Source organism: Coregonus clupeaformis, unplaced genomic scaffold, assembly GCF_020615455.1.
Source record: "Coregonus clupeaformis isolate EN_2021a unplaced genomic scaffold, ASM2061545v1 scaf3501, whole genome shotgun sequence".
Taxonomy (NCBI): Eukaryota; Metazoa; Chordata; class Actinopteri; order Salmoniformes; family Salmonidae; genus Coregonus; species Coregonus clupeaformis.
The window spans coordinates 1-8,614 of record NW_025536955.1 but is presented as its reverse complement, the minus strand read 5'-3'; positions in this window follow the sequence as shown (position 1 = coordinate 8,614).

Sequence of the window (8,614 nt, the reverse complement as noted above, 5' to 3'; positions counted from 1 at the left end):
TCCATCTACATTACCATCTCTGTCCATCTATATTTCTATTACCATTCTGTCCATCTATATTACCATTCTGCCCATTTATATTTGATATTACCATCTCTTCTATTCATATTTATATTACTATCTCTGTTAACTATATTTATATTACCATCTCTGTTCATCTATATCTATATCAACATCTGTCCATCTATATCTATACCACCATCTTGGTCCAGCTATATCTATTTCACCATCCTATCTATCTATATTATCCACTATCTGTCCATTAGATCACCACCCTGTCCATCTATATCTGTATCACCATTGTCCATTTACATCACCATCTCTGTCCATTTATATCTATATCACCATCTCTGTTCATTCATATTTATATTACCATCTGTTCATCATAAACCATCTCTGTCTATCTATATCTGTATTACCATCTCTGTTCATTTCCAATACCACGTTCATCTATATTTGTACCTCCATCTCTGTTCATTCATAATACCATCTCTTTCATTTATATTTCTATTACCATCTCTGTCCATCTCATATTTATATTACCATCTCTGTTCATCTATATCTATATTACCATCCCTGTTCATCTATATTTATACCACTTTCTTGTCCATTTACATACCATCTTATCTATATCTATATCACTATCCTGTCACCCTATATTTATATCACCATCCTGTCCAACTTATATTTATATTACCATCTCTGTCCATCTAAAGCTATATCACCATCATGTCTATTTATATTACCATCTTGTTCAGCTATATCACCATCCTGTCCAATTCATATCTACTTACCATCTCTGTTCATCTATATCACCATTCTGTTCATCTACATTACCATCTGTCTATCTATACACCATCCAGTCTAACTATATCACCATACTGTCCATCTATATCACCATCCTGTCAATTCTATATTACTTCACCATCTCTGTCCATCTATATCACCATCTCTGCTCATCGATATTACTTCCCTGTCCAGTATATCTATATCACTATTCTGTTCATCTATATCTATATTACCATCTCGTCCAGCTATATCTATATCAGCATCTCTGGTCCATCTACATCACCATTTTCATTCATATCACCACTCTGCCCATCTATATTACCATCTCTGTTCATTTATGTTACCATCTCTGTCCATCTATATATCTATATCCCTATCCTGTTCAGCTATAGCTATATCACCTTCCTTCCACTATATCACAATCTCTGTTCATCTATATCACCATCTCTGCTCATCTATATTACCATCTCTGTCCATCCATATCTATATCACCATTCTGTTCATCTATATTACCATTCTGGGTTCATCTATATCTATATTACCATCTCTGTTCATCTCCATTACCATCTCTGTTCATCCATATTTAAATTCTGTTCATCATATACCATCTGTTTATTTATATCTATATTACCATACGTCCATTCATATCTATATTACATTCTGGTTATTCATATTTATATTACCATTCTGTCCATCATATTACCATCTCTGCTCCATCTGTATTTATATTACCATCTCTGTCTATTCATATTTGTATTACCATCTGTCCATACTATATCTGTATCAACATCTCTGTCCCATCTATATCTATACTCACCATCTTGTTCGCTATATTCTATTTCACCATCTCTATCCATCTATATCTATACCACTATCTCTGTCCATCTAGATTACCACCCTGTCTATCTATCTTCGTATTACCATCCTGTCCATTTCTATCACCATCTCTGTTTATCTATATCTATATCACCATCTCTGTCCATCTCATATCTGCATTACCATCTCTGTTCATCTATATTACCATCTCTGTATATCTATATTTATTTCTACTATCTCTGTCTATCTCCATTTATATTACCATCCCTGTTCCATTCATATTTACATTACCATTCTGTCCATCTACATTACCATCTCTGTCTATCTATATTTGGTATTACCATCTCTGTTCATCCATATCTATATCACCATTTCTGTCTATTTATATTACCATCTTGTTCATCTATATCTACATTACCATCTCTGTCCGCTTATATTTATATTACCTTCTGTCCACTCATATTACCATCTCTGTTCATTTATATTTCCAGTACCATCTCGGTCATTATATTCATATACTATCTCTGTCCATTCATATTTATATTACCATCTCTGTCCATCTATATTTATATTACCTTCCTGTCTATTTCATATCACCATCTCTGGTTCATCTATATCTACATTACCATCTCTGTTCAACTATATCTATATTACCATCTCTGTCACTAAAGCTAACACTATATGTTCATCTATATTACCATCTCTGTCTCATCTATATCACCATCTCTGCTCCAATCTATATTTATATTACCATCCTGTTCAGCTATATACCATCTAGTTCACTATAACACCTTTCCTGTCCAGCTATATCTCCATTACTATTTTGTCTATCTATATCTATATTACCATACTGTTAGCTATATTACCATCTCTGTCCATCTATAATACCATTCTGGTTCATCTATAATACCATCTCTGTTATACATTACCATCTAGTCCAACTATATCACCATACTGTCCACTACATCACCATCTCTGTCAATCTATAATACTTACCATCTCTGTCTATCTATATCACCATCCGTCACGATACTTTGTTCAGTTATACTATATCGCCATTCTGTTCGCTATATCTATATCACCATCTGTCTCAGCTATATTACCATCTCTGTTCAGCTATATCATCATCGTTCACCTATAATACCATCTTGTTCATCTATACTACCATCTCTGTTCATCTATGTTACCATCTCTGTTCTATCTATATAACTATATTACTATCTCTGTCCAGCTAAGCGATGTACTTCCTTATCTATATCACAATCCTGTTATCTATAATACCATCTCTGTTCATCTACATCACCATCTGTTCATCCATATTTATATTACCATTCGTCATCATAATACCATTCCTGTCCATCTATATTTATATTACCATCTCTGTCTCATTTACATTACCATTCTGTTCATCATATTTCCATTACCATCTCTGTTCACCATAATACCATTTGTTACATTTATATTACCATTCTGTTATCATATTTATATCCCATTGCTCCAACTATATTTATATCACCATTTGTCTATCTATATCTATATCAACATCCTGTCCATCTATATTTATAACCATCTGTCCAGCTATTCTATTTCACCATTCTATCCATTTATATCTATACTCACTATCCTGTCCACTAGATCACCACCCCTGTCCATTATATTGTATCACCATCTGTCCATTTATATCACCATCCTGTTCATCCAATTATATTACCATCCTGTCCATCTATATTTATATCACCATCCTGTCCATCCATAATACCATCCTGTACATCTATATTTGTTTCACCATCTCTGTCCATCTATATCTATATCACCATCTCTGTCCATCTATATTTATCACTATCTCTGTCCATCTATATTACCATTTTCATTTATATCTGTATTACCATTGTTCATCTATATTTATATCACTATTCTGTTCATCTATATTACCACTGTTCATCTATATTTCTATTACCATCCTGTCCGTTATATCTATATTTACCACTGTCCAAACCATCTCTGTCCATCTATATTTATATTACTCTTTGTTCATCTATATTTACATTACCATCTCTGTCCATCCATATCTATATCACCATCTTGGGTTCCATCTCATATCTATATTACTTCTTCCTGTCCATATCCATCTGTTCATCATATTTATATTACCATCCTGTCTATCTATATTACCATCCTGTCCAATATATTCTCATATCACCATCTCACCAAGCTATACATCTTTCATCTATATTACATCTCTGTTCTTTCATATTACCATCTCTGTTTAATCTATATCAATTACCATTCTGTCTAGCTATATCACCATCTCATTATAACACTCTTCTTGTTCAGACTATATCTATATCACCATCTCTTTCCATATATCTATATTACCATACTGTTATTATATCACAGTTCATCTATATCACCATCTCTGTCATTACATCACCCTTTTCATTATCCCATCTGTCTTCTGTATCCCCATTTGTCATATACTATATCACATCTCTGTCTAGCTATATCAACCATCTCGTCATGTCATATTGGTCCTACCATCTCTGTTCATATAATCCATCTCTGTCCAGCTATATCTATACACCTTTCTGTTCACCCATAACACCATCCTGGTTCATCTATATCTACACCATCCTGTTCATCTATACCACCATCCTGTCCAGCTATAGCCTATAGCTATATACTGTATCTCTGTAGCTCAATTGGTAGAGCATGGCGGCTTGTAACGCCAGGTAGTGTCTACCCCGACCACCATACGTGAAAAATTAGGGTGTAACGATTCGCTTAACACCCATTCGATTTGTATCAATGATTCGCGGGTTGCCTATACGTGATTCAAGGACGATATTTGGCTCATTTAGAAACGACATTTATCCAAACGCATTCAGTGACTTGAAATCGATTCGTAGTAACCTTTAGCCAAAATGAACGTGTGTGATTGAAATAAAATACCTGAATACTGACAGTGCAGGTTAGTTTTGTGATTCCTGCTTCTTAGTGACCGCAATGGTGGCTTGATAATTTTCGCCGCCGGCCTTCCTCTGTCGCCCGGCCATGCTATGTTTTTGTTGTTTTGCGCCTTGCGCTGCGTGCTAGCGCGATGACGCCACGATAGGCAGACTCGAATTTAGTAATAAGTAAAGCCTTTATCACAAAGTGCTAAGAAAAAATATCCATATAAAAGCTCCGACGTGCTTTAAATCTAATGGGTTATTTCTAGCACGATACAATCGTATTTATTACATTTAAAAACGATGTTAGATTGATATATGTTGTCCAAAAGGCTAATCACGAGCACAGACGATGTAGTTGGGATCATAGGAATATAATTGATATCAATGTAGTAGATGGACGTTACAATCCCTAGTAAAAGCCGTATGCACACATGACTGTGTCGCTGATAAAAAGGGCCTGCTAAATGGTCATATTATATTATATTATTATATATTATATTATATCACCATCTCTGTCTATTTATAATAACCATCTCTATTCATCTATATTTATTATTTCTGTTCATCTATATTTTCATTGCCATTCTGTTCATTTACATTACCATTCTGTTCAGCTATATCATATCACTATCTCTGTTTGTTATATCACCATCTCTGTTCATTTCATATTTCATTACCATTCCTGTTCTTATTTCATATTTATATTACCATTCTGTTCATTTTATATTTAAGTATCACTATCTCTGTTTCATTTCATACATTACTTATCTTGCTCCATTTTATGTTTTACATTCTGTTCATTTTATATTTATATTACCATTCTGTCTAGTTATATTTATATTAAATTTTTCTGTCTATTTATATTTTAACACCTAGCCTTATTTTATATTACCATTCCTAAGTCTAGTTATATTTTATATTACCATTCTGTTCATTTATATATTTATATTACCATTCTGTCTATCTATTTAACCATCTCTGTCTATCTATAATAATTTTTACCTATCCTAAGTCTAGTATCTATATCACCATCTCTGTTCACGATAATTACTTCCTTGTCCAGCTATATCTATGTCACTATTTCAAGTCCATCTATATCTATATCACCATCTCTGTTCAGTTATATCACCATCTCTGTTCAGCTATATCATATCACCATCTCAGTTTATCTATATTACTACCATTCGTTCATTCATATCACTATCTATGTTCATCCATAATACCATCTCTGTCCATTCATGTTTACCATTCTGTCCAGCTATAGCTATAATACTCTTTCTTGTTCATCTATAATACAATTTTTGTTCATTCATATTACCATCTCTGCTTTGGCCTATATTACCATCCTGCCCAGCTATATCTATATCTATATCTATATCGTGGGTCTTCTGTAGCTCACTCAGAGCATGGCGTTTGTAACGCCAGGGTAGTGGGTTCGATCCCCGAACCACCATACTTAAAAATGTATGCACACATGACTGTAAGTCGCTTTGGATAAAAGCGTTTGCTTAAATGGCATATTAAGATTATATTATTATATATTATATTATTATATCACCATCCTGTCCATTCATATCACCATCCTGTCCATTCATATCACCATCCTGTCCATCTATATCACCATCCTGTCCATCTATATCACCACCCTGTCCTTCCTATATCACCATCCTGTCCATCTTATATCTATATCACCATCCTGTCCATCTATACCTCATATCACCATCCTGTCCATCCATCACCATCCTGTCCATCTAATGTCACCATCCTGTCCATCTATATCTATATCACTTCCCTGTCCATCTATCTATATCACCATCCTGTCCATCTAATATCTATATCACCTTTCCTGTCCATCTATATTTCACTACTCCTGTCCATATCTATATCTATATCACCATCCTGTAACATCTTATATCTATATCACCATCCTGTCCATCTATATCTATCACCATCCTGTCAATCTAAAGCTATAATACCATCCTGTCCATCTATATCTATATCACCATCCTGTCCATCTATATCTATATCACCATCCTGTCCAACTATACCTATATCACTATCCTGTCAATCTAAAGCTATATCACCATTATGGCTCCATATCTACATTACCATCTCTGTCTAATCTATTTACCATCTCTGTCTAACTATATTCATATCACTCATTCCCATTCAAGCTATATCACTATCTCTGTTCATCTATAAGTACTTTTTGGCTGTCTGTGATATATATTTCATAATACTATTTTTGTCCATTTATATTTGCTACTACCATCTCTGGGTTCAGCTATATCACTTCTCTGTCTTATCTATATCACCATTCTGTCCAGCTATATCTACCATCTCGTCTATCTATATCACCATCCTGTCCATCTATATTACCATCTCGTCCAACTATATCAAAATTATCCTGTCCATCTATATCACCATCCTGTTCATCTATATCACCATCCTGTCCATTCATAATACCATCCTGTTCATCGATATCACCTTCCTGTCCAGCTAGGTTCAAGGTCACCATTTCTGTCCACCTGACGAGATCACCATCCTGTCCAGCTATATCACCATCTCTGGGTTCATCTTCACCATCTCTGTCCATTTCCATGTCACTATCTCTGCTCCCCATTTCCATATTCATATCACTCTTTCCTGGGTTCATCACCTATATCACAATCTCTGTTCATCTATATTTGCCATCTCTGTCATCTAATATCACTATCCTGTCCAGCTAAGTATCTATAGCTATATATCGTGGTCCTCTGTAGCTCAATTGTAGAGCATGGCGCTGTAATCGCCAGGTAGTGGGTTCGATCCCCGACCACCTATGACGCAAAAATTAGGGGTGTAAAACGATTCGCTTTTAACACCCATTCGAGCTTGTATCACGATTCGTGGTTGCTTCATACGTATTCAAGCGACGATATTGGTTCATTTAGAACGATACGATCCTAAACGAGCTCAGTGACTTGAAATCGATTCAGTAACCTTTAGCCAAAAATTCAACCAGTGTGACTGAAGTAATACTGGATACTGGACAGTGCAGTGTGAAGCTTCTAGATTCCTGTTTCTTGTAAGGACCGCAATGGTGGCTTGATAATTTCGCCACGCTTTTTCCTCTGTCGTCCCATGCTATGTTTTGTTGTCTTTGCGCCTTGCGCCAGCGTTAGCGCGTCACAACGCCACGGATAGGCAGTGACTGAATCGAAGTAATGTTTAAAGCCTTTATCATTAAAAAGTGCTAAGAAAAACATCCATATAAAGTCTGACGTGCTTAAAACTAATGGGTTATTTCCTAGTACGATACAATTCCATTTATTACATTTTTAAAACGATGTTAGATTGACATATGTTAACAAAAGGCCAAACTCGCCAAGCACAGATCGATGTAGTTGATCATAGGGAATATAAATTTCGATACATCGATGTAGTAGATGGATCGTCATACCCCTAGTAAAAATGTATGCACACAATGACTGTAAGTCGCTGATAAAAAGCGCCTGCTAAATGGCATATTATATTATGGCTATTATATATGAGAGCATATATCACCATCTCTGTCTACTCCATATCACCATCTCAATCCACTCATATCTAGTATCACCATTTCAACTATCTACTTACTTTCATTCTGTCCAGCTATATCGACAGCCACCATCCTTGTTCTAAGGATTACTTTTATCTCCCGGTTCATCTATATTTCCATTACCATTCTGTCTTATCTATATTTGATTAACATTTCCGTCTTATCTATATTTCATATCACTATCTCTGTTTCATCTATATTAACCATTCCTGTCTATCTATAAGCTAATATCTTTGTTCATTTATATTTATATTTAGCCATCTTGTTCAGAAGCTATATTTATATACTCTTCTCGTTCATTTGTTTTACTTGGTCTCAATATTTAATATTATCTCTGTCCAGTTATATTTGAGATTACCATTCTGTTCATTTATATTTGTTGTCACCATTCTGTTCATTTATATTACCATTTCTGTTCATTTTATATTACCATTCCTGTTCATTTAATATTTATTAACCATTCTGTTCATTTCATATC